Here is a 26,900-nt window from a genome sequence, read left to right as displayed (position 1 = left end):
TCTCTTCTAGGATCTACCCAAAACTGATCATCCAGTTTTTGTCAGAGGACTTACTGTGAGTCAGGACCTGCTATCTCTTTTGGAAATTAATTCCATATTTGCATGGCTGTATTGGGGAATCAATGAGAGACAGGATATCTTAACAGACAGAGGATCCAAGATGAAGTTAAGAAAAACTAAGGTCCATTCCTGCCTCTGACATATAATAAATGTTGTTCATGTTAGTTATGGTTTCACTAACCCTGGATAAGTCACTTAATCTTTCAGTGTTGCAGGCACTTCTTTAAAACTAGAGTTTACCGATGGCTTTCCAAATGGTATTGTTGAAGGGAATTTTCACATCAGAGAGCTTTCTATACCAATGAAAGCACAAGCTGTGACTTCCAACAATACCCCCTCTCTCACCCCCATTCCTTGGCAAAATACACACATACACACATGTAGATATACATATATACATAGACATGAATTCACATACACACATAAACATATTTATGTGTATACAGATTCATGTAAGTACATTTATATATGTTTTTCCTTACATAAGCAGATATATCATAGGTAGAAAAATAGATAATAGATGGACAGACTTACAGAGATAAAGGATAAACTGTGCTCTTCATGACCCCTCTAGGGTTTTCTTGGCAAAGATATTGGAGTGGTTTACCAATAAAACTGTGCTAAGTATTAGTGATACCACAATAAGGAAGCAATATAGTACTTGGCCTCAAGGAGCTAGTAGGAAAAGACAAAATATGGAAGCTAGTCCAGGTAGTTGGAAAAGGGAGGAATGTAAATTGCATCAGCATTGTGTGTAGATGACAAGGAAGAGGAATGGAAACCTGCTTCTGGGCAAAAAAGAGCAAAAGTTCACCTATCAGAACTGAGGTATCCCAGGGGCAGAGTCAAAGCTTCCACTCGTAGAGGAAGAGGGGTTGAGGGTGGTGGCTAGAGTACAGGCAGCATGGTTTAGAAATGTCCAAGAAGGGTCACTCCATTGAGACCACTAACCCAATTTGCACTCCAACAGTCCCTGAAGGTTAGCTGCTGAATCAGATCATAGGGATAAATCAATAGATGTTTACTGCTAATGCTGTATCTCATGAACTTCCACTGTTTTTTTCCATTAATAATGAGCCTATAGACTCAAATAACTCTTGAAAAAATGCATTTACTCTAGAGATTTCACTTAAAAAAATCCAGCCTCTAAGAATCTTGAGATGTTCTCTCCCTCAATGATATAGAGTCTAAGGGGAAAGAGTCAATACAAACTTAAAATACATTGTTGGCAAAGTACATATGTAAGGAATAGATCTGTCCAAGACAACTCACAACTCAGGAATTGAGGGCTTTGACATTCTTTTTTCTTCCAAAAACTTCATGAAGTTCAGTATGGGGTAGAACCCACCACTATCTCTGATGGGCAACTTGCTCTACTATTCATCTGAACTTCACAGAACAAAGTATCTCACAAGAATGTATATTTATATTTATACTAAGCATATTTTTCAACTTCAACCTGTTGCTCCTGTTTCCTTTCTCTGGGATCAAACAAGAGGAGTCGAATTCCTTTTGAAAATGATAATAATTGATGTCATCAGAGATGGTTCCCCCCTCTCTAATAAAAAATCTTTCATTTTATAGGTGAAACAGCCACAGTTCCTTCTATCAATCCTCATTAGTAATGACATCAAGATCATTTTATTGATTATCCTACTGTAGTAGCAAGCACTCTAGCACACCCAGGGTGGCTGCTAGCACAGGTCCTTTGATCTGCTTTTCTTAAAAGAAAGGCAACTTTTAAAGGGTTAAACAATCTATTTTAATTACATTCACTAGTTCAGGGGAACAATCAGCACCCTAAACTTAGAGAAAATACAGAGAAAATTAGCATAAAGACCAACAGACAGGGTTCCAACTCTCTGACAAAGTAATACTATCAACTACATACACTACTGGATGGGGGAGCACCAACAGCATCTGAGTAGTTAGGGGGCTCTTAACAAAGGTCTCCTCACAGTCCCATCCAGGGAATCAAAATGTCCTTCTCATAAGCAAAACCCCAAAGCAAATTACCAATTCAGAATATATATAAAATTCTCAGAGCCAAAAGGCATAACAACCCTCGTGACTCAGTGCCTGATTAGAAATTACAAAAAAAAAAAAAAATTAGCCTTGCTAGGAGCAAGTCCTCCCCTAAGCAAGCTTCCCTTAATGGGTTCCGAGGCCTATTAACGTAATGTTAATGGGATTTAAGATCTTCCCTGTCCATTAATAGGCCTCACGTGGAGCCCATTAAGGGAAGCTTGCTTAGGGGAGGATTGCTTGTGGGAAGGCTTTCACACTTTTGGTACTAAGTTGATTAGGCATTGTATCATGAGTCTTGTGATGCCTTCTGGCTCAGAGAAGTGTATACATACTCTGAGTTGGTATATCGGGAAGTACTTCGGCATGCACAGGAGGGCCCGCTGTATAGGTTTGTTGATCTGCTTTTCTAAAAGGAAAGCAACTTTTGAGGAGTCAACAATTTACTTTAGTTACATTCACCAACAGAGATAATACAAGCAAAGAAATAAAGACAAACAGACAGGGTTCCTAATTGTCTGACCATAAGCAATATAAACATCACAGATCAACAGATAAATCCAACCATCTGACCAGTACATATATACACAGCTACCAGAGAGAGAAGCACCAACATCTGGGTTTTCAAAACCAAGAGGGAGTACACAGCTACCCAGAGCCTCATCTGCCACAGGAACCTTATTCCAAAGAAGCCCCCCAAAGCAAAACCTCACCTCAGAGTAATACACACTTTTCCTGGAGGGCATGAACCTCATGATTACTCATTAGTAATTAACAAAAGATGTAGGCTTTCCTGCAAAACAAGCCTCACCTAATCTGAGGTCCTATATTGGGTAGGGAAGATCTTTCATGAACATAAATTTCATTAACATTAAAGTTGATATTTTGTTTTGGGAGGTTGCTTATGAGAAGGACTTTATGATTCCCTGGTTGAGACTTTGAGTAGCCATGTGTTCAGACCCTCCAAATGCTGAGATGTAAAGGCCCTCTTGATCCCGTGGTGTGTGTAAAGTGTGTAGCAATACTGCTTTGATTCAGTCAGTCAGAGCCCTGTTTATTGGTCTTCATGCTAATTTCTTTGCTTGTATTTTCTCTGTTTGTATTTTCTCTACTTGTATTTTCTCTGATGTTCAGGGTGCTGACTTTTTCCCTGAACTAGTATTTAAAAAAGATTGTTGACCCCTTAAAAGTTGCTTATTTTAAGAAAAGCAGATCCAAGGATCTGTGCTAGCAAGTCATCCTAGGTTTGTTAGGGCACTTGCTGTTATATCTACTCAGTGTACTCTATAAAGAATCTTCCTAAAATATCATACCTAGAAGAGAATATAGTCTTCCATCCACAATATAACCCGAAAAGAATGTATCAGACTCTTATCTCCCTCATTTAGTATCCTGATTCTCTTCATGCAGTCAGAAAGAGTCTTAGTTTTCATGACGATAATATCATGCTGTTGACTTATGTTGAGTTTACCGTCCACTAAGACCTGTAGGTCTTTTTCATATGAACAGATTTTTGGCCACACGTCTACTATGTTGTGTCTTTGAAGTAGATTGGTTGAATCTCAGTGTAAAATGTTACATTCATTCTTAATAAATTTTATTTAATTCAGCCCCATTTTCTAGCTTGACAAGCACTTTCTAAATCTTCATTCTGTCAAACAGTGTCTTATCTATTCCTTTGAGGGTTTTGTCATCTAAAAATGTAATAAGCATGCCATCCATATATTTATACAAGTTATTAATAAAAATGCTAAATATCATAGGGGCATTGCACTGGCATTCTCCTTCTTTTCCTACCCAAAAGGAAATGAAAGGTGTTGGCTTTTCCTCCTTTTTGACCTTCCTGGAAGACATTTCTGTCTTCCTCACCTTGTATTTTCTCCCATTCCCAAGTGACAGCACTATGTGAGTTTTCCAGATAGATCCACACATATGTGTGAGCCACAGCTTGCTCTGAGGAAAAATTTACTTGAGGCAGCATCACTATTTCATCTTCTTCTTCAGCATCCCAACCAGCCAGTCCCTTCTTCACTGAGGGAAATTTCACTAAAAGAGGTTCTCTTCTGAAAGGATTTGTTAATCAATATATCACAGTGTTTGAAAAAGCCTCAGATCCTTCAGTGCCAATTAATTTTGAGTCTTCATGTCACTCTGTTGGTCTTCCAATTCATTAGTGCTCTTCTGAAAGTTGAGACTTGACAATAGGGAATTAGTTAAAACAGTAGGCATTTTAAAGACACCCTTGCCTTAGCATTTAAAGAGAGGCACTTTGCTGACTGCCCCCACTCCCCATTGAACGTTTCATCAGTAGGCATATGAAGTACAGGTAGAATAAAAGGTAGAAGAGTCTAAATCAAAAAGTAGTTCCCTGAAGCTCATATTTGTATGATAGTCATAAAGCAGATTTACATGATGTCAGACCACTAGGCTGAATTTTCAGGATTCATCAGGTTATTACTATACCCTCTTAGCTATCTAAAATTGAAATACAAGAAGAAAAGAAAATACTATATCCCTTATAGATCATTTCATACATTCCCAGTAACTTCTTGGGAACATTTTGATTCTATTTGAATTTCTCTTACTACGAACTCCCTAAGAACAAGGACTAATAGTAGATCCCTGTTACACAAATCTCACTTCATTTTTTTTTTTAAATTAGGGTTAATTGACTGAAATAACAGGGGATAAACATAAAGTAGTCTTAGTTATTCACAAGGTCTCAGAAGTCTGGTACAATGTGTGTAGAACTTTGGGGTTAGGAAGATGGAGGTTGCAATCATGCCTTGGATGCTCATAAACTGTGTGAACTTCAAAAAGTCGCTTGTTCTCAATCTTCAGTTTGCTTATATTTAAAAGAGAGATAATAATCAATATAAGTCCTAGCTTGAAGGATCAAATTAGATGAAAATGCTTTTTAATCATTAAAAGACTATATGAATATCAGCTATTTAAAAAAGATAAAATTCTTTTTCATAAGACAGAGTGATTGGCTTGGATGACAGTGAAGTTACATCAATTTGGAACTGGCTGCATGACTTAGAAACAACAACAAGAAAAAGTGGTTCTGATCAATATCAGCATTGCAAGTTTTGAGTAGACTGTCATAGACCTCTGCCTTTGGTCCAATTTTGTTTCACTGGTGTTTAGGTGAAAGCATAGGTGGCATTATTATACAGTTTTCAGCTTCTGTGAATCTGTCATGAATAACTAATGTACTATAATAATGCACTATAATGTATTATAATTCTAATACTAGAATCAAGATTAAAAAATCTCAACATTCTAGAATTGTGGGACAAACCTGAGATGTTTCAATTTAATGACAATAAGCTATGTTTAACTTGTAAAACTATATTTCATCTTCCTAAATAGAGGGAAAAGTAGTTGACAAGTCTTTCATATAAAAAAGATTTAGAGGTTTTATTGGACTAGAAGCTTCACATGAGTTTTGGGTATAATGTGGCAGTCAAAAAAAGCAATGTGAAATTAGAGTACATTTTGTATACAACATGGTTAATGATGTTCAAGTGGAGGATGATTTATGTTGAAGCTGTCATAGACAGAATTTTTGGTCAGGTATAGGGTGAGCTCTGATGTCCTTTTTGAACCTGAGACTTGGTGATTCTATTATAAGCTTTTATTGATTCTATTTTTGTACTATGCAGTTACGGAATGTTCAGATTTTGTCCATTAATATTGATGAAAATGATTGGTAGGGTCCACATGGCCTCAGAGGCTGTCCCCCTGCCTGTAGCATACTCAGTACCTCCTCTTCAATTTATGGTTTCAGATAGTTACTTTGATCACTGAAGGATTAGGTGATTTGTTAGGGTGAAGTTTGACAGAGGAATAACTTGAACTCAAATCTTCGTGGCTCTAGGGCTATCTTTCTAACAGATAAACCATACCACCCATCATTTTTCATGTATATAAATTACTTTTTATATGTTAAATATAAACATGACGAAATATAAACAACATATGTATGAATTACAAATATATGATGAAAGAGAGAAAAAGGGAAGAAATAACTAGAAGAGCGAATATTCTGGAAGTTTTCAGTAAGTCCTTCATGATTCCCTCTTCTATCAAAGGTGACTTTTTTGATAAGATATGAATTTACCTGGAAGTTGTCTTTTTCATACCACTTTCAGGAAAAGAATCAATTGAATCATAGCTATTTCATGTTTGGATTCTCACTTGAACTTGACCTTTACAATGAGAGCAGGTACAGATAGACTGATGAAGTACCAAATCTGAAAAAAAAATGGGAGACAGTGTACACCTAGACAAAAGATTTAGTTCCCCAGAAAGAAACTTGTATATCTAAGTTGACTTCTTCAGGGAACCAGATGCCCCCATAAATGACAGTGAATAGATAAAGGGGGAGTTTCTGGGAAGACCTTGGTGTTTAGAGACTGTTAAGTAGCAGTAAAGGAATGTTACTCCTACAGAGTAGACTCTGTAGAATACAGACTCTGTAGAAAAATTTCTGGACAAGTCTCTGGAAGAATAGGTGGCATTCACGGTCACATGAAGAACCTTGGATCAAGAAGGAAGTGGATATGATAAGAAGTAGCTGTCTAGAACATTTCTTTTTAAATTTTTTTTTATTTTTAATGTTCTACAATCACTACCATAAAACTTGGATTTTTTATCTCCCCTACCTGCCCTCCACCACCCCTCTCCCTCCCCAAGATGGCATACAATTCTATATAGGATCTACACATACTTTTCTATTGAATACATTTTCACTATAGTCATGCTGTGTAGACGAACTAAAAAAATGGAAGAAATCATATAACAAATCAAAATATAATACACACACACAAATGATCTGCTACATTCTGCGAATGAATTCCATAGTTCTTTCTCTGAGTGTGGAAGGCATTTTGCCTTAGAAGACCATTGGGAAATTTTTTTTTTTTAGTTCTTGTGTTGTTACGAAGTTCCAAGTCTACCAAAAAAAACTCTCGCACTCTGTGGTCCTTGCTGTGCACAAAGTTCTCCTGGTTCTGCTCCTTTCGCTCAGCATCAGATCATATAAGTCCTTCCAGGCCTCTCTGAAGTCTTCTTGTTCATCATTTCCTATAGCACAACAGTATTCCATTACATTCATATACCATAATTTATTCAGCCATTCCTCAATTGATGGGAATCCCCTTGATCTCCAGTTTTTGGCAACTACAAAAAGTGGTGCTATAAATATTTTTGTACATGTGGGACCCTTTTCCATTTTTATGATCTCGTGGAGATACAGTCCTAGAAGCGATATTGCTGGGTCAAAGGGTATGCACATTTTTGTAGCCCTTTGGGCATAGCAGAACGTTTCTTTCAAAGGCACAGGGCTTTAGAACTAGAAAGATCTGGTAATACAATTAACTGCTCTTTGTATTTTCTCTTCATGGTCCTCAACCTTGGTTTACTACTAGGAATCTGGAGGACTGAAAAGGTTCCTGGGAGAAATGGAGCTCTTTAGAGACATAAGTAACTAGACTTTTGAGTAAGAAGACTAGATGTTCTTCTCTTAAGAGGAGGAATTGGAACAGAGTTCCCCATCACAGGGTAGTCAGGACACCTGAGTTCAAATTCTGATTCAAACACACATAAATTCTGTGATCTTGGGCAAGTCATTTAATTTCCCAGAACCTCAGTTTCCTCTTCTATAAAAAGTAGATAACAGTTTTCTTCCTATTACTTGACTTTAGGGGTTATGGCGAGGAAAGCACATTGCAAACCCTAGAGCAGTATATCAACAAGAGTTGCTTTCATTATCAGTGTCTTCCGTTTGAAGTAAGGAAATTGCAGTTCTCTTTCACCTACCTTTAAGGCTTCTTATTCTTCTGCTTTGTAGCTGTTTCTATGGTTTTGTTTTAATTTTCTAAGTGGAATTTTTTGGCTGTAGTTTTACAGCTTGGGTAACTATCATTTACTTTTGGGATCCTTTCAGGGATTTTCTTTTCTGAAGTGCCCCTTGTTTGTGGTTCATATATAAAAGTCAGCTTTGGGAGTGACAATAGGATCTGAAAAGACACATCAGTTTTGCCCTCAAGAAAATTTCTAGAGAGTTTCTTTTTCAAAACTAGATCCTTGGACACATCTCATTGTGGATCTGATTTTCCAAATAATATGGAGATAAGGTAATGGGGGAAGAAATGGAGGAGCCTGTCACTGTTTGGGGAAGGGAGATTAAGCTGCAACTACCTTGTTTGGATGTGTGGACCACTATTTAAGACTCTGGAAATGGAGAGCTATAGGGTAGATAGCGGAAGAAGAGACAAAGTGAGAAACAGACATAGTTCTAGTAGCAGAGGTGACTTAAGAGCTTGTAGGTCTTAATTGGATATGTATTGTAGGGGAAAGTATAGAGGCCTTTCCTTATTTTTAGCTGCTAATGACTTTTCCCAAATTGCCTTGTTTGTATATACTTAGTTGTGTACTTAGTAGTTACATATGTTATCAGAACTTTTTCTTTTTTTCAGAACGTAAATTCCTTGTGGACAGAAAGTGTTTCATTTTGGTCTTTGTATCATCATAATTATCCTCATAAAAGAGAGACATAATTTCTTAATACATGTTTATTAATTCATAGTGAAAGAATTTGCAATGAAGCAATTAGTAAAAAAAAATTAAAAGAGAAAAAATAAATCATCAGGTAGGTATAATAAAAAAACTTTGCACAATTAAGTCAATACAGATAGACTTAGAAGAAAAATAGATTGGAAGGGAAAATCTCAGCATTAAACTTCATTTAAAAAAATCTGACATTCAAAATCTACAGAGAATTGACTCAAATTTATAAGATTAAAAAGGCATTCACCAAATGGTCAAAGCATATGAACAGTTTCAAGAGATGAAAACTTCCAGCAACCATCTGAAAAAATTGTTCAAAATCACTTTCATTTAGAGAACTGAAACTTACAACGGCCTAAAGCTGTCAATTTATACTAATCAAATTAGTAGCCGTTAAAAGATGGGAAAATACCGTGTTGGCAACATCCATGCTAGTTCACTATTGCTGGAGCTGTGAATTGATCTAACCTGTATCACTGAGAATACATTATTATTTTTATTAATTATTATTATTATCGTTAACAATAATAACAAAAATGTTCACACACTTTGCCTCAGAGTTCCACCACTGAGGTTATATTCCCAAGTAGTCACCAATAGAACACAATGCCCTATATATGTATAGAAATATATGTAGCATTAAATGATAACATTTTAATATAAAAATGGAAAAACAATTAGTGACTAATGATGAGGGAGTAACTATAAATTATGATCTATAATAAAATATTACCAATATGAGGAGTGATGAAGATGAACAATTCAGAGAGATATGCAGATAAAGTGATGTAGAATAAAATGGAACCAAAAAATGATAGTAAATGACAATAAAACTCAGAAAAAATATAATAGTCTCACCACATTATCAAAGCCAAAGCATAAATTCTTTATCTGTCACCAGTCACTGAACTACAAAAGTAGAAGTTCACATGCACTGTCATAGTCACACTATTTGACAGTTTTGCTTAACTGTTTTGGGAAATTTCTACTTTGTGGAGACTGGTAGGATTGCTTTGGCTAAACAAATATATTTTAAAAGTATATAAAATTAGTTAATATTTTTTTAAATCAACCTTGAGATAAGAAAAGTACTTTTCTCAACTTGGTCAGAGTTTACGAACAACTGTTAGTACATAATACCAAATTACTTTCCAGACTGGTTAGATCAGTTCCCAGTCATTATTCAAGAAAATACTGACCTGTTGCATGGTGGGCAGCTGCAACTATTTTATGCTTCTAGGATGCAGTCTCATACTCAACAAAGAATCTGCAGAACATATATTATTTAAAATTAGCATGTGCCTGTGAAATTGTTTCACTGACAGGAAGTCACTTTTTTCTATGGCATCTCTTATACTTGATTATTAAGAATCCTTCTATGCATGCCTCCCTTGAGCTTTAATTACAGCATTGCATCATGTTCAAAACAGGCCTGCCAGAGTTTTCACTTGTACTGCAGACAGGACATGTATTTTTTTCTACCCTGCAAGTCCTTTATCCTTTCATTGATTTTCCAGACAATTCTGCATTGATTTTATCTTCGTATTTCAATGCCTCCTTGGTCTTGTTCTCTCTTATTTTTTTTCTACTCTTAGAACTCTGAATTTTTCTTGTTCAGATGGGTCAGCCAATTAGGGTTGCCTGTGATCCTCAGTTGCCACCCTGAAAATTCCTTGTGATCAAGGCTGGTGTAGACATGCTTTCCTACTTCTGGACAGAATTCTGAGCAAGAATTTTTATCTCAAAGCCATAAGTTCAGATTAAGTTGGAGAATCAGAGAATGTCAGGTCCTCTTATCAAGGATAGATCAGGTAAGATTTGAGGGGTTTTGGAGAAAAGTTCTGGTTGCATAAAACTTTCTTCCCTCCTGATCTCCCATTACAAGTTTCCAACTTACTTTCAGAAACTTGTGCCATCATGCTGACTTGCATGCACAAACTCTGTAAAACTATTCATAGATGTTTACAATGGTTTCCCATCTCTTATCCTCTCATGACCCACATAGTTCCTTTTATCTGGAATTCTTTACTCTTCTTACTGTTTGTTAATATTTTCCCTGTACATCGATAAATGCATTTTAATTGGCAGATTAAACCTTTCTGAAGAACCTAAAATTTCTTTCTAAAATGTCTTCTCCATGAAGTCTTTTGAAACAAGAGACTTTTGCTTTTGTATTTGTATAAAACTTAGAACCAAGATGGTGCCTGTCTTCTAGAAGCTCCTAACAAATGTTTATCAATTGATTCATTAATTCCCCCATATAGAATTCTCATAGTCATATGCAACTATCACACATTGAATATGTTCTATTTTTTCCTAACATCTGTGTACAGTTATTTTTATTTTGAATATGTGCCATCTCCCTGACTTGAGTACATATTGAATGGAGGCAACTATAGATCCCTAATTCACATATATTTGCATAATTTGATTCAATTCAATAAGCATTTATTGAATATCTAATATGTTTTCAACACTGGGCTATAGTTGGTGGAGATTTTGGTGTAGGGAGGTTCTTGGTGAAGAAATGTCTTTTACCCATGCAGATCAGCAACTGGTCCCCAAGTTATAGTCTTCCAGAGTTGCTTGGGGGCACTGAAAGGCTAAATAACTTGACCAAGGAAATATAGTCAGTATGGGTCAGAAGTGAGACTTGAACACACAAGGGACACTTTATGGTTTTCCCAAGTCATATATGTTAGGTTCTCTCATTGAACTTATAATCTTGCAATTCTGTTTATCTCTCTCTCTCTCTTTCTTTCTCTTTCTCTCTCTCTCTCTCTCTCTCTCTCTCTCTCTCTCTCTCTCTCTCTCTCTCTCTCTCTCTCTCCACATATAAATGACCAGTAACACTTGGTAGAATAAATAAATAAGAACTGTACACAATGTTATACAATGTGTAAGAAAGAGAATAATTTCTGACCTATGAAGGAAGTAGGTTCATGGAGTAAAGTATATCATAATAAGATAAAAGCTCAGACCCCACCCGGGGGTAAAATCCCATATGCCTATGCAGGGGAGATAGATGTTTGAGTAGAGATGGAGTAACATGGAGAGAACAGACTGTGCTTAGGAAATTATATAAGTAAATGGAAGGAGATGAAACTACCAAATATTGACATAGTTAAAATTTCTGTGAATGGCTTACTTAGGTGGGGAAGGTGATGTACTGAGGTGAACAATGAAGGGAATGATTGGATAGAACAAGTGTTTGTAGGAGAAAATACCATCATTTAACAAGGGGTCACGATGTGTCTTCAAAAACATTTTCTTTGATCTAATAATAACTCACATTATATAAAAGGCTCACAGTTAGATAGGATCTACCCTCTCATGTTATAGAGGGGGAATTGTGGCCAAGAGAGGTTAAGAGAATTGTCTGAGGTCACGTAACTAATGAGTACTTGGGTGAAATTTAAGCCCATATTTCCTCAAATCAAATCCAGCAGAATATCCAACAGTTCATACTATCTCTTTGACTCTTCAGGGTTATCCAAAGTCTTTCTTCACAACAAGTCTGTGAGGAAGGTAGTGAAAACATTATCATTCCCATGGTAAATATTTTAAAAATACTTCAGAGAAGCTCTTCTTCCATCTCTTAAACCTGTAAATGAAAATAAACAAGCAAAACAAACAACAAAACTTTGGTCAACTAGGAAATTCTGGGGAATAAGGTGTTTTATGTAACTGGATTTTCTGGTAAACCAAAGGCTGATCTCCTGGCAAACCTTTCTAAAACAAACTAGTTCATTTGGGATTTGGGAAATGGCTTGTAATCAAAAGAATTAGAATATTTCTTTGATAGTTCAAGTGCTTATTGTGTCTTCTTGAGCCCAAATTTAAATATGGAGCAAAGACCACTATATTAGCTCAGAATAGCATCAGAGCCAAAACTGAAAGCAGAAGACCTGGGTTAAAATTTTGGTTATTACATCTGCATCTGTAAAATGGGCATACTACTTTCATCATCTATCACTTTGGATTATTTTGTGTGTTAAGTGAAATGATGTATATAAAGAGTTTTATTTTCATCATCATCTTGTTATTATTTTAATTTGAAGTGGTTCAGGTGACAAGTAAATATCTTGATATTTTTCTTTTATAGTTGATGCTCTATGAACTATTGCACTGGTGGGCAAAATAAATGTTAACTTCTAGTGGTTGAATAAAAGTATTATTAGAATGTAAGTTAATCTATCATCATGGTCACCATCACCATCATCATTCCTTCTGCTATTTTTCAATAAGGCTCAGATATAAATTATAAGTTGTAGAAAATTGATGTTAATTTGGATCAAATGAGATAAGATATATAAAATGCTTTGCAAAGATTTAAACACTATACCAAGGTAAAACATGAGCATTGTTTTAAATGAATTGTCCTTTTAAAACAAAGTAAAACTTTAGACATTAAAATTTACAAGTAAACTCTAGCTCTCTTGCCTAGATATTTCATATCTTTGATTAGCTTCAGTAGAGGAAGAAGGAAGGAGATACTCATATGAGAACAAGAATAGATCTTAAAGGTCATTGTCAATCAATTAATCAACAAGGTTTTATTAACCACCTACTACGTGCCAGGCCATTGTGCTATATTTGGGGGATATAAAGACAAGATGTAAGTCTTAACTCTCAAAGAACTAGCATTATTTCAGGAAATACGTGTATATACAAAAAAGTACACAATACATACAAGGTAAATTGGAGGGAAAGGAATTAGTAGCTCAAGAATTAGGAAAGGCTTCCTATAGACGGTAGTAAGTAAAGTGAGTTTGGAAGGAAACTAGGGATTCTAAGATGTGGAAGGAGAGTATGTTCTTAGAACAGAGGTAGCCAGTTCAGAGGCATGAATATGGGAAATAGAGTGTTAGGTGGGAAAAGTTACAACAGGCTAATTTTACTGGACCATATAAAATGGGAAGGGGGTTGTGAAACACCTTAAATGTCAAAAGATCAGATTCATTTCTAGAGGTAATAGGGAGTTAGTGGAATTTATTAAATAGAATTACATGGGCAGACTGAACTTTAGGAAAATTGCTTTGGTAGCTTTGTGAAGGATGTAGTAAGACTTGAAGATGATCAATTAGGAAACTGTACAGTATAGTCCAGGTGAGAGGAAGGAAAGACAAAAATGGGGTTGGAACATGACAGAAGCTAGTAGAACCCAGGGCTTCCCCCTCTTAATTTGACCACAGATCAAATTAGACACATATTTATACCTGAAATTAAATTTTGAAGGGATTATTTTTCTAAACTTTCAAAGGAAGTAACATTTTCATTATGGCCAAATCCCATTCCATGAACATGAAGATGACTGTCTAAATTTCAGTAGTTAAACTAGGCATTTAATGAATGCCTAAGATTTTATTTGTTCATCAGCTGGGGTTTGAAAAATCTTTGTTTTTGTTGTTGTTACATAGAAATTTTTATCATGATGGAGTTTGTTGTAACAAGCTTTGACTTGTACTACTGGCAGTTAATCCTAGCATTAAGAGAATTTATGTTTTAGCATCTCTGCAGCTGTACAATAGAGACTGAGTACAAATCCCCCAAACCACTCTAGCTAGTCAAAATATATTACAGGTTCTTTGGCATTCCAAGGACTAGGAACAGAATAGAAAGTGATTCAATAGCGCAAGTCTTTGACACTGGGGAGAAAAATGGAAAAGGAGGCAGCACTGGTTTCACTGTCCTTTGCCCTCCTCTCTATGGGCTATGCTTTTTTATTATAACATCCCAATTTGAATAATGATTGCATTGTAATTCCTGCACCTCTCACTAAATAGCCTATCTATCCTCAATTTCTTAACCAGCTTTAAACCTGCATTTATTATGAATTGTCCCAAATTACTCTGTGTGAATAAGAAGGAGCAACATCCTTGTTTCACAAAGAAGTCAAGGGCTTCTTCATGTCCGCTTGGCATCTGGATAGTCTGACAATGTCTGTGACTGCCGTACCAAAATATGTGTGTGTGTGTGTGTGTGTGTGTGTGTGTGTGTGTGTATACATATATACATATAACCTTATGCTAAATAAATCCAAATAGGACTATGAAGATTATTTTTAAAAATTGGATTTTTCCATAGAAAAATTCTTAATAATAATAACTGTTATTATTATTTTGCTTTACTAATCTGTCCCTTTCTGCATAATATATGCCTCCACTGATTACCACTTTTAACAGAGGTAAGTAACTTTCTTTACCAATAACTCATCTATCACATAAAGTCTTAGAGTTACCTGGGCCTTTGGAAATTATTTGACTTGCCAGGGGCCACACAACTAGTAGTTATTAGAGGAAGGAAACCCATATCTTCCTGCCTCCAAGGCTGGCCCATTCTACTGCTCTGTCTCCCATTACTATTAGCAAAGGATTTAGCCCTACCACAAATGGACAGTTGCCTTTCACTGAATTGAAAGTCTAAATCAGTGGAGATAACCGCTGTTTTATTCACTGTTTAATATTTAGATAAAAAGAGTGAACACAAGACTTAAGTTAATAGCCTGGTTGCATTCTATTATATGCCTTAAACTGATGCAATAGAGTAGTAGTTAGTTTATATTCATTTAAGCTTCAGCTGATTTGCCCAGTGACCCAAACTAGCCTTCTCTTTCCCTCTCTGAGTATGAGATCTTTACAAGTTGCAAAGCTAAACACTCTGAAGGAGAAGTTGAAGATACAAGTGTTGGACTGATTTATTTAGCATTAGAGTAGTCATCCAACAAAACCATGTCAAAAAAAATTTTGTGTTTCACATAGGAATATACACTGATTTTTTTTGTTTTTATTTCAACAACAAAAATGGATTTTCAAAGAAGACTGGACTTGGAGTTATGGTCTGAATCTCAGTTCTGCCACTTATATGCTTTCTGACCAAAGGTAACTCACATGTTTTTTAAACTATCAATGGTGGTCTAATGAAAAACCTTGGTTCAAATCCTACCTCTGTCACAGATTAGCAGTGTGGCTCAGGGTAAGTTACTTAACCCTTCTGGAGCCTCAAATTTCTCTTCTGAAATATGGAAGTAATAATAGCACCTACATCACAGGACTGTGGTGAATCTCAAGTGAATGTGAAGTATTTACAAGCCTTAAAAATCTTATACATTTAAAAATAATTGCCAGCTATCACTACGATTGTTATGATTCTTTCTAAAATTATAACTACCTAACTCAAAGGGTTAAGAGAGGAAACCAGTTTGTGAGCTTTAAAATGCTTTTGAGCCACCCACGCTCTCTCATCTATTCTCCTTTGTGACATATGGAATGTATTTCCAAGATAACTTTTTAGAGTTGGTAGGAAGGAGGGGACAGTCTGTGGCAATGGAACAAAGCCAAAGACTGGTACAGCCATTGGCCAAATTCCTGACTTTAGCATCTACCCTGCTGTATCCAAGGGAAATAACTTTAGTCCAGCAAACTGGATTTTTAATTATCCTATATTCTTGTCTGATGATCTTCTGTTTTATTTTTTCCCCTTTGTTCATATCACCTTCTACCTGAAATGAAAATTGGATGATGTCAGAAGAACCTGATTTTGCTCTGTAAAGAGCTCTATGACCTTGGACAAACAATTTAAACTCTCTTGGGTTCAGTTTCCTCATCTGTAAAATGAGAGGATTTGATTAAATAAAGCCTCAGATTTTTCTCAACTCTAAAATCTATGATCCTATAATCAAATTAAATTTATTTGCCCCTACTTACCCCCATCTTGTCCCCCATCTCTGCCTACTGAAGTCTTCCTTGCCTTAAAGAACAGATTCAGGTGCTACTTCCTACCTCTATAAAGTGCTTTCTAATCATCCAAGCAATAACTGATCTCTCCCTCCTAAAATATATCATTGAACTTTGTCCAAACTTGTCTTATATATACCACATCTTATCTTGCATTATAGTTAATTATTCACATTCCATCCTTTCCCTATTATACTGTAAACTCCTTCAAGATGGAGGAGGGGAGGTATGCTTTATTTTAGCCTTGTCCTAGCACAGTGTCCTGCATATGGTCATTATTTAATAAATGGTTATTAGATTGAATTGAATGATGAACACAGACATAAGAAAAGTTGAACACAAAACCAGGTGGTACTTCTACATGTTTTCTTGGGCTCCAAGGATTTTCCTTACACTTGAGAGGTGGAAAACTTTTATGTGTAATTCATAACTAATAGTTAGATGGGCTTCAGACTAATTAATGAACTACAAAATTGAGTCAATTTGTTTTACTTTTTTATGGAATTTTGTTGAAAAAATATGAATTGGTAAAATTCCATTCCTGATGTATCACACCTATTGGTAAAGCAGAATGGGTACTCAGGATTCCTAATGAAGAATCAATTCACAATTATTTGGACATAACTGTAGCAGGAGAGAGGTGTTTCTCACAGGCTCTTATCTACTGAATCATTATGTGGTATTGCTATTTGAGGGTTCAGATTGTTGTGATGGAGTTAAGAAAATTTGAAGAGTAATTAAAGCATGATGTGATGGCAAAAGAAATATAAATTTATGAATTTTTTTCTTTAAAGAGAATGGCAAGGACCAGGAAAAAAACGCTTATATTTGTTATATAACATTTACATACTGGATCCACAATGCTTTTTTTCTATGGGCCATCTGTTAGGACATGGGGATAGCTTTTTATTCTGAACCTTCTTAGCAATGGATTTTATGTAAATGTACCTACCTGACAAGTTTCACTGTCTTTTATTAGTGTACAGAAGTTACTTTTATTTTATCATCTCATTTTCCATTTTTCTTCTCATCTCTACCTGAGACAAATCTAGAATAATTTCATTTCTGCTTACTACATAAAAAACTCTCTCTCTCTCTCTCTCTCTCTCTCTCTCTCTCTCTCTCTCTCTCTCTCTCTCTCTCTCTCTCTCTTTCTCTGTCTCTCTGTCTCTGTCTGTCTGTCTGTCTCTCTCTGTCTCTGTCTGTCTGTCTGTCTGTGTGTCTGTCTGTGTGTGTCTCTCTCTCTCTCTCTCTCTCTCTCTCTCTGTCTCTCTCTCTCTCTCTCTCTCTCTCTCTCTCTCTCTCTCTCTCTCTCTCTGTATCTGTGTCTCATTTTTTTTGTGCTCAAATATGTGAAAGGTCATATTTCTGGACATAGATCTAAACTTAGGGCTACAGACTAGATATTTTCCTTTTAGGACTTTGTTGATATTTCTCTCAACATCAGACTTCCTTGAAACCTTAGACTGATACCTAGAATATCAACGTTGAGATGATTACCATTTATAAGCTGCCTTTGAATTTTGCGTCCGATATTCTCATTTTTTTTCAGGCAAGTATGCCTGGCCACAAAGCAATGGACATATTTTCATAAATAATAATGCCAGCATGCTCTTCTTTCTAAAAATCCACTGCTTACAAGGGAGTACTTTTTTTAAAAGAAAAATTCAATTAAATTCAAAACAAAAGGATGATTTTTATAAAGGAAGGGAAATTTATATTTTAAAAACTTAACAGGAATAACTTTTCATAATTCCCTTAAACTTCCATAAAAGACAGTTTTTAAGAGATAAAAAACTTCCTCCATTCCTTTTAAAAAATGAAACATAAAAAGATTGTATCCTAAGAATTAAAAAGTGAACTGCATTTTAAGGAAAACAATGAAGACCATTCAACAGGAATAAAATGTAAAGTGAGAAGAGAGAACCACAAAACCAGAAATTTTGAGTACATGATTTTAATAATGATGGGGGTGGGTAGATTGATTGGTCACAATGTCCCTTTTGCTAGGATTTATCTCCCATATTAGAAATTAGTTGTGACATAATGCATATGTTGATGAATAAAAACAATTTTATGAGGGTTTTATAAGGATATAGACATGCAGTGTATTTTTTTTTGGAAAAACTCAACCTGGCACAATCTCTTCAAGATATATTGCTGCTCAATTTGGATTCCATTGCACATAACAGGCAAATCTTGCAGTTTCTAATGGCAAACTATATCTGTTTAGCTCAACCTAATTTAAAGTCCAATTTATAGAGTTGAAAAAAATCTCAAGTGCTATTGAAAGTTTTACATCTATTTACATAAGATGTACTCATAGTAGTAATAGTGAACATGACAAGTATATCCTTGCATTTATTCCAAACCATTTGGGGAGATGAAAATAATTTTTAAGGCCAAACAACCCCACAGAACAATAATCCTAAACCCAAACCAGTATATTATTAAAAAAAGAATAAAAGAAAAGAGTTGAAATAATTATAAAAATAAAATAAAGCAATTAAAGAAAAATTATGAGAAAGCAAGGAAAGAAAGACAGAGAGAGAGAAAGGAGGGAAGGAAGGAAGAAGGAAAAAAACATGAACGGGTTGAAATATACATTAAGCATTGTCATTTGGGGATATGATTTATATATTTTGCACATTTTGACATTAACTATAAATCAGAAAATGAACATGAACTATGTGCTTTTAAATCTATTCATCAGCCTCCTCTTCCCCTTCCCCCTACAGGTTTAATGTTCAATCTCAGTTTGTAGATAATTCCCTATTGACAGGAAGAAAATACGCATCACAACCCTAGTTTGGGTTAATGTTCCTTGCTGAAACATCCATTTATCAAGAAATAATTGCCTGCCCTCCGTAGCTCTGAATCCCAAGCAAAGCTGGGGGATCTTTCGACTTTGAAAGAGAATCCTCCCATTGCAAACTACAGATGGAGAAGTGTCATTGCTATACCAAATAGTCTGCTTAAAAATGAAATAAAATGTGAACTCAAAGCAAACAGAAAACATGGTTAGTGCTCCAATTCTATGGCGGTATACGGAGCGCTTGGACAACACTAGGAGAGAAGAAGAATCCGATTGGCTAGGAGGTATTGAAATATCATGGCCAAACTGGAAGGCAGAGACTAACAGTTTATTGTATATTCCTAAATTAGCTAGAATAACTTAAAAAAAATAAAACAAGCATATTTTATACCTTAAAAGTAAAAGCCAAAATAAGAAAATGTATGTATGTGGAGTCTGGGGCTTGAGGGGGAGGTAAGTTTAGGGTTTAAGTTCTTATTTCTCCAAACAAAATAATGCACATTTCAAAGTTTAAAAAGACATATTTGCACAGACACTAATCATCAACTTACTTTATCTTTGCTGGCCCAATGTGGTTCTCAGTTTTTTAATCACTTCTCCACTGGCGCAGCTAATGTGCCTACAAGTTGTCTAGAATTTTAATATTGCTCAAATTCAGTGACGCAACTTGTGATTAAATTGTGAAAACTTGTTTAATGCAAACTCTGATTGAAAAGAATACATGCTTATTTAAGGAAAATGTACAACTTTGCAAAAATTATTTAGCTCTATATATAGCCCCACATTTAACAGCTTTACCAACCTGCAAAAAAGTTGGTTCTTGTAGAAAACTGCCAGGCTATGTAGTCTGAAATCTGGAGTAGTATTACCAGAGAGCTGTCAGTCAGCCATCCATCCATCTAATTGGCTTCTTACCATCTTTCCATCATGTTTTTTTTATAACTGGTCGCCTCTGGCTAAAATGCAAATCATGAGGAAGAGCCGTCTAGAAAAAGCTGCTGCTTTCTTAATTATCTGTCAGAGTATGGACCAGTGGACCCAGGGCCGCACTGTGGAGTTATGCTAAGCAGCAAGGCATCATGGGAATTGGAGTGACAGCTCATTTTCCTCCTGTGTTTTCTGCGTTCGAATGACAATGCAGAAATATGGGTTTTCCCACACTTTCTCTGAACACCTGGGCTATTGCTCAGGGGAGCACAAAGCCAAAACTGTCACATTTCCAGACATGGTCTTATTGCTGTCACTATGACAGGATTGTTGACAAATGCCAGCAGTCATCTCGGCATCTTGGGAAACGTCTGCCATGATTGTGTCAACAGCCTGACAGAAATTGTTAATGTTTAAACTTCTTCCCCTGACAGAATCCTGTCTTGCTGACAATATTTGTCATATGAAACTCAATCTTTGTCAAACTTGCTTAAAAATTAACACTTCCCCCATTTCTTTTTTTTCAGCTAACTGCCTAGCAATGCATTTTTTTAAGCAAAAAGAATTCAACAAGGTAATGTAACACAGTTAGTTAAAACCACACTGAGTCCAGCTTTGCCACCTTATTACCAACTTGTGGCCAGCTTGTCCTTTTGACCTTTGCTATAAGAATAATTATGGTTGTTTTCTTTTCTTTTTTTTTTTTTCATTCCATGCCCTCCTTCTTTTACTGGCCTTAGGAATAAAACTTCTGAATTATTCAAGAGCATCAAAAATCCTATTTCTCAGTGTCCAAAGTGGAAAATCAATTAAACATAGTTTAACACATATGAATATCAGTTTAAGTTTGTAGACATACATTAACTGCTTTTCCAGCTTTGATTTTGAAAGCTAATTTGAATGGTTAAAGCACAAAAGTTTTGCAATAGCTTAGCCCAAGCGTCTTGTGTTGGAAAACATTTTGCCAAATCTCAACCACATGCATAGTCCTAGATTCCTAATTCTGGCAATGTCTGCTGTGAAATGTTTATGTGATAAGTCTCAGATCAGATTTAAAAAAAAAAAGAAAAAATGTTATTGGAAATCCACAGGGTGGCTGATTTTTGGAAGTGAAATTAGCAAAACATGATGTTGAGATTACTAAAAGGTTGTTGAATAGTTTTCAGTGGAACTAGAAACAGCCAAAATCATTGAGGGGATGATAAGCATCCCAGAAACTGGATAGGGCAGGCTGATTCGCTAGCCAAATAAAACACTCAGCTGTCCCGAAGAGAATACCCCAACCCATAAAGGGAGAAAAAAAAATTAGTAGTAGTTATTGTGTAATAATTCAGCCAAATATGGTCTAAACTCACAAGATGGGTTACTTTGGCCAAGCAATTTCAGGGATTTATTATTGGAATAGAAATCTCCCCACAACGTGGCAGAAGTCCACAAGTACCACCTGCTGAATTGTTACCAAATCTGATTTCCAGTTACAATGTATCTAACTAATAATAATGTGTTATCACTCCAGTTGTTGTGATGATAATCAACTTTTTTTCTCTTTCTCAGTGTGTCCATATTTGCTTTAATTTCTCTGCCAGATTTGCAAATTCATCATTCAGCAAGGCTTTTTCTATCAGTACTGATGTTCTTATTCATACAAATATATTAATAATAATAAACAAGAAGCATGCATATACTAGGAAAAAGTATTGAATTGGTAATAAAGAAACCTTCATTCTTCTCCCTGTCTTCTTACTGTATGACTTTTTGGGAAATAATTTTCTAATTTTCCCTTTGAGTTTCATTGTCCAGAAAATGGGATGGTTGGACTTGATAATCTCTAAGAGTCTCTTCTAGCTCTTTCATTCTATAATTCTACTGTCTTTTACATGGGACATATCGTCTGTATGTGGCAGATAATGTGGAAAGCAGAGTCCATCTTACCCCTGCTATTTTCTTGGGTTGGGCTTCAAATGCAACTGTGAACTTGGCACAAAGCAGAGCATTGACGAAGTGAGACAGAAATGACTCTTTGTCTTACTTTTCTATTGAAAGAAAAAATATGAAATATATAAAATAAAATGCATCTTGGAGAACAAATGAAGTGTGCCTCCTTCCTCTTGGCAGTGAGATAGGGGATTACTAGTGCAGAATATTGTATACATGTTGTCAAGCAATGTCTCTGAATTGGATGTCAATAGGAGTGTGGAGATGGACTTGAGAAGGTAGAGTTTGTAGCATTTCCAGAAGTACCTATGATGGAAAAAACAAAAGGCACGTATCAAACTGATTAAAAAAGAAAAGAAATGGCTTATTTCAAACTATACTCCCCTCCCCTCCTCACGCCCACAATTCAAGAAGCATTTATTGTTTATGTGCTAGGTACTGTGGATTCAAAGACAAAACCCAAAACAGACTCCCTTCTCAAGGAGCTTGCGTTGACTTGGAAGAAACAACAAAATATATGATATATGGCACTTAATGTTTCTGTGGAGATGATAGATAATACAGAAAATACATACAAAGCATTTTTAGTGAGAAGTATGAGTGCTAACAAAAAAGAATAGGAAGAGTAATCCTATGGTAGCTGGCATCTGAGCTGTTCTTTGAAGGAAGCTAATTATTTCCTCACATGGAAGGAAGGAGGCAGTGCATTCTAGGCATTCACCATACATAGTTAAAGCAGTTTGCAAGCATGTCAAGAGCAGCTCCCAGAATGAAAACTATGTGTCTGGGGACCATTTCTTCTATTCCTGATGGACAGACATTTCTCTCATTGTCCATCATCATTTTCCAGATTCTCCTGCTTCCTCATTCCAAATCCACCTGCTCTCTCTCTTTTTTTATATACTAACATTATGAATATATCCTTCACTGCTTTTTTAGACCATCACTATATAAAAATCTTAGACACGTTACTGCGTAATTAATTATTGTATAATTATTGTATAATTACATAATCATCACCTTCATGTCTTAAAGATTCAATAAGATATGAAAACTTTGCCATCTCTACACTATATACAGACCCACCTAAATCTTTCACATATTCCAAATATACATAGGAAATTTAATATTTCAACGATCTTTGATTCTGTTGACCAGGGCACTCCATATGTCAACACAGATTGAAACATTCTTCCTTCTATGGAGAAACTAGTGAAATTAGCTGGGGTTTACATAGAATCATAGTTTCAAAGCTGGAAGGTATCCAAGAGGCCATCTAAACAGATAACCCCATTTTACTGATGAGAGAACTGAGACCTAGGGACATTAAGTGATTTTCCCATGGTCATACAAGCAGTAGGTATCAGAGTGAGAATCTGAATCCATCACTTCCTATTCCAGAACTGAAATAAAGTCTAGTGCATCATCAAACAATTCAGACAAAAGTGAAATAGGAAGACTGAAGGGGAAGAAAATACAATCAGGAAGGGCTTTATTAAGGATGTGTGGCACCTAGCTTGAGCCTTGACAAAGCTATTTTTAAAAAGATTCTTAAAAGTGAAAATGAAGAGGGAGTGCATTCTAGGTATTGAGGATGGCCTGAATGTATACATATTACCATTAAGGAACAGTTGCTGGTAGAGTTTGACTGGAACATAGATATTACAAAGGGGAAAGAAATTATAAGAAGGCTAGTTGTAGGTTGGAGTCCCATTGCAGTGAATTTCAAATAACAGAGTATTCTGTCTATCAACAAAAAAAGTTATTAAACACCTAATATGTGCCGGACTGCAGGGCTACTAGAAGAGAGATGACCTGAAAACCTGTTGGATCTAAGTTTAAATTTCTCCTCTGACTCTTACTGGCTGTTTGACCCTAAGCAAGGCACTTAACCCTTCATTGCTCTAGGCAACTCTCTAAGACAGAACAAATCTTTGTTCTGTGAAGTCTGGATTCAGTCAAAGGGCCACACTTGAGAACCTTGAGGGCCATCTCAATACCACACTCCACCACTCCCTTGCCATACATATACTCTAAACACACGATCCCTAACACTTCCACGGTCCAACAGCGCATGCTCCACACACACAAATCCATACACACCCTCAAACTCTTCAGTCTCTATCAACTCTCAAGGCCCCTCCCACCCTCAAAACAGATACTCCATTAGCTCAGAGAAAACATAGACACAAGTTTCCTCATCTGAAGCCCATAAATTGTACCACACTAAATCCCTGCCCAAGCTACACTTAAGGGCTATTTTCTGGACCCTCTGACTTAAGAGTGATTATCAGTAGTAACTGTTGCTGTTTCCCTCTCAGCCTTATTAATTATTTTTCTTTGCCTCATTAAAGGGACCATCCCCCAACTACTTCTTAAATAGATCTATTCACTGAATGGACCTTACCTCACCCTAAGTGAGTACCTGAATTGGCCTTGGCTTACAGGGGCCAAAGTCTCCCAGTGCATCCTGGGTCATCTCCAGTCATCCTGAGGAATATTTGGTCACTGGATCCAGATGGCTCTGGCGGAGAAGTGAGGCTGGTGACCTGCACAGCCCTCCCTCACTCAAAGCAAAGTCAAGTGCAAGTCATGTCACCATTTCTCTGATGGCATGGCCTTCTTAGCCAACGAAGGTCAAACACAACAACAACAACCCCTTCTCTAAGAAGATAAGGTGCAGAGAAGGGTCTGTCCTGCCTTGGCTGAAAATGTTTTTTTACCCGTATTACTGAAATCACAGCATGGTCATTATGAATACTCAGCAGTCAGTTTTTTATTTTGTTTGTTTGTTTTTAGTGAATTAAGAAAATCTAGGAGTTCTAGAAGTTCTAGGGGCAATACATTGGCGGTGATACTCACTCCCTCTACCACTGACCTTGGTCAATACCCTTTAATATTATCTTAGAGATCTGGAGTAGAGGAGGGAATTTGATGGGGGGGAAGTACCATTATAATACGCTTTAGAGTCATTAACATGTTTTGGGGGTATTTTTCTCTCAGAGAAGGTACATTATTTTCCTATTCCTTTTTTAAAATATTATTTATTTTTAATTTATATAATAAAACAAGCATTTCCATAACAGTATTTTTTTTTTAAAAAAAAAGATGGTTGTATGAGAAATGGCAAAATTACTATGTGCAATTTGCTATACCTTTTAATATATAATAAACTTATGAATTTTTTTTTTCCCTTTTTCACTCCTCTTCACCCTAGAGATGTCTACCATTAGACACAAATAGGTATATATGCAAAATCATCCTATACATACTTCTATTTATCAGTTCTGTCTCTGGATACAGATTGCTGTTTATCTTTCCTTCACGAAGAGAACTATGACATCAGGAAGGTGACGTCATGACTTACAAGTGAATTGGATTTAAGTGAGGTAGAGCCATGCAAAGTTAAGAGCATCATTTTCTCCTCTAGAACAATGTGGGTTCTGTGGCAAGATGTAGACCAGGATGCCTAGAAATATCCCTAGATTCATTAGCCTAAAGTCTTTCCCAGATCTCAGTTTGTCTGAGGCAACTCCCTAATGAGGCAAAAACAGCCTCTTTTACCTATTCAAAGAAAAAGAAATCAATCTGGGAGGGAAAGACCTTCAGGGTTTCTGGTCAAAACAGAAACAATTGCTATTTGCATTCACTCTGAGCCATCAAAGGCCCAGGGAATGACCAAATGAGGCTTTGACTGGGACCTATTGGCCAGAGTGACTTGGGTTTAAGGCAAGGTCCTTAAAAAAAGAAATTTAACCTATAAACCCCAAGAAAACTTTTGAGATTTCTGTGATCAAAATTTATATTCCTTTGGACAGAGCACCTGCAGGTAAGGGTATGAGTCCTTATGCAAACCAAGGGAGTGGTGGGAGTGGTGGGAGTGAGAGAAGTAGGGAGGCAGGAAGGCAGATGCAGATGAGTGCCCTACTTTGTAAACTCTGTACCAAGTGGTGAAGGTATTAACATTGCTCCAACATAGACCCTACCCTCAAGAAATTTATAATCTAATGAGGAAAGGGATAGTTAGAGAAGACATGGACATGTATAATTATGACATAGGTGATAAATGCAAAGGAGAATTCTAGACAGAGTACTATGGGAATGGTGGTTTAGCATGGGAGATCAAGGAAGGCTTTGAAGAGAAATTAGCCCTTAAGTTGAACTGTGAAGGACAATAGAAAGATAGGTGAGTAGAAAGGGATGGTGGAAGAGATTTTATTTCAGGCAAGGGGGACAAAGTGATCAAAATTACGGAGATGGAAGAGAGCTGAACAAAAATGGAGGGGGAAAAGTTTTGTTTTTTGTTACAGCTTTGTTGTAACCTGGAGTTAATGTGGAAGGGATCATTGTCAGAAAAGACCAGACTCATGACAATAGGAAAAATTTATGTCAGCATGACTTTGAATACACTGATTTTGTATGCATACTTTGCTCTCCTTGGGAGTGTAGTTATAGCATAACAAAGAAAAGGAAAAGGGAGAATATTGGCTTTGGATTAAGCAGTGGGTGTAGACATTGCTGGAAGAAGTACATACTATTATTGTCTTTATTTTATAGATGAAGAAAATGAGGCAGGGAGAAGTTAAACATCTTGCCAAGGATGGATTTAAATTCAGTTCTTCCAGAATCCAGGTCCAGCACATTTTTCATTAAGCTACCTAGTTATTTTAATCCACCTACTGTCCCCTCTGCTGAAATACTAGTCATGTGGGCAAGGGGACACTTAGCCCAGAAGCTTATAACAAGTTAGCTAGACTGTGGATCTCAGAGAAAGATTTCTTTGTCCTGTATTCGTTTGGACAATTTTGCAACCTATAAGTATGTTT

The 26,900-nt window shown here is 36.2% G+C and overlaps 2 long non-coding RNA genes across 4 annotated transcripts in view; one reads left to right on the top strand and one right to left on the bottom strand.

The window, feature by feature from the left end:
* Window positions 1-20,451, bottom strand: part of LOC140526302 (uncharacterized) — a 46,051-nt gene extending 25,600 nt beyond the window's left edge. For 2 of the 3 annotated variants that reach the window (XR_011974311.1, XR_011974312.1), the window contains exons 1-4: window positions 20,015-20,451; window positions 9,861-9,928; window positions 6,915-7,176; window positions 6,212-6,344 (exon numbers count right to left, since the gene is read on the bottom strand). This is a non-coding gene — a long non-coding RNA (uncharacterized lncRNA). The remainder of the gene's footprint in view (window positions 1-6,211; window positions 6,345-6,914; window positions 7,177-9,860; window positions 9,929-20,014) is intronic. The other variant, XR_011974313.1, reaches the window with a different exon arrangement.
* The window catches only part of LOC140526303 (uncharacterized), a 171,619-nt gene that overhangs the window by 99,476 nt on the left and 45,243 nt on the right, over window positions 1-26,900 (top strand). The window lies entirely within an intron of this gene.

The sequence above is a fragment of the Notamacropus eugenii genome, chromosome 2 (genome assembly GCF_028372415.1).
Source record: "Notamacropus eugenii isolate mMacEug1 chromosome 2, mMacEug1.pri_v2, whole genome shotgun sequence".
In the NCBI taxonomy this organism is placed as follows: domain Eukaryota; kingdom Metazoa; phylum Chordata; class Mammalia; order Diprotodontia; family Macropodidae; genus Notamacropus; species Notamacropus eugenii.
Note: the sequence above shows the minus strand (reverse complement) of the source record. Positions and strands in the feature narration are given on the sequence as shown.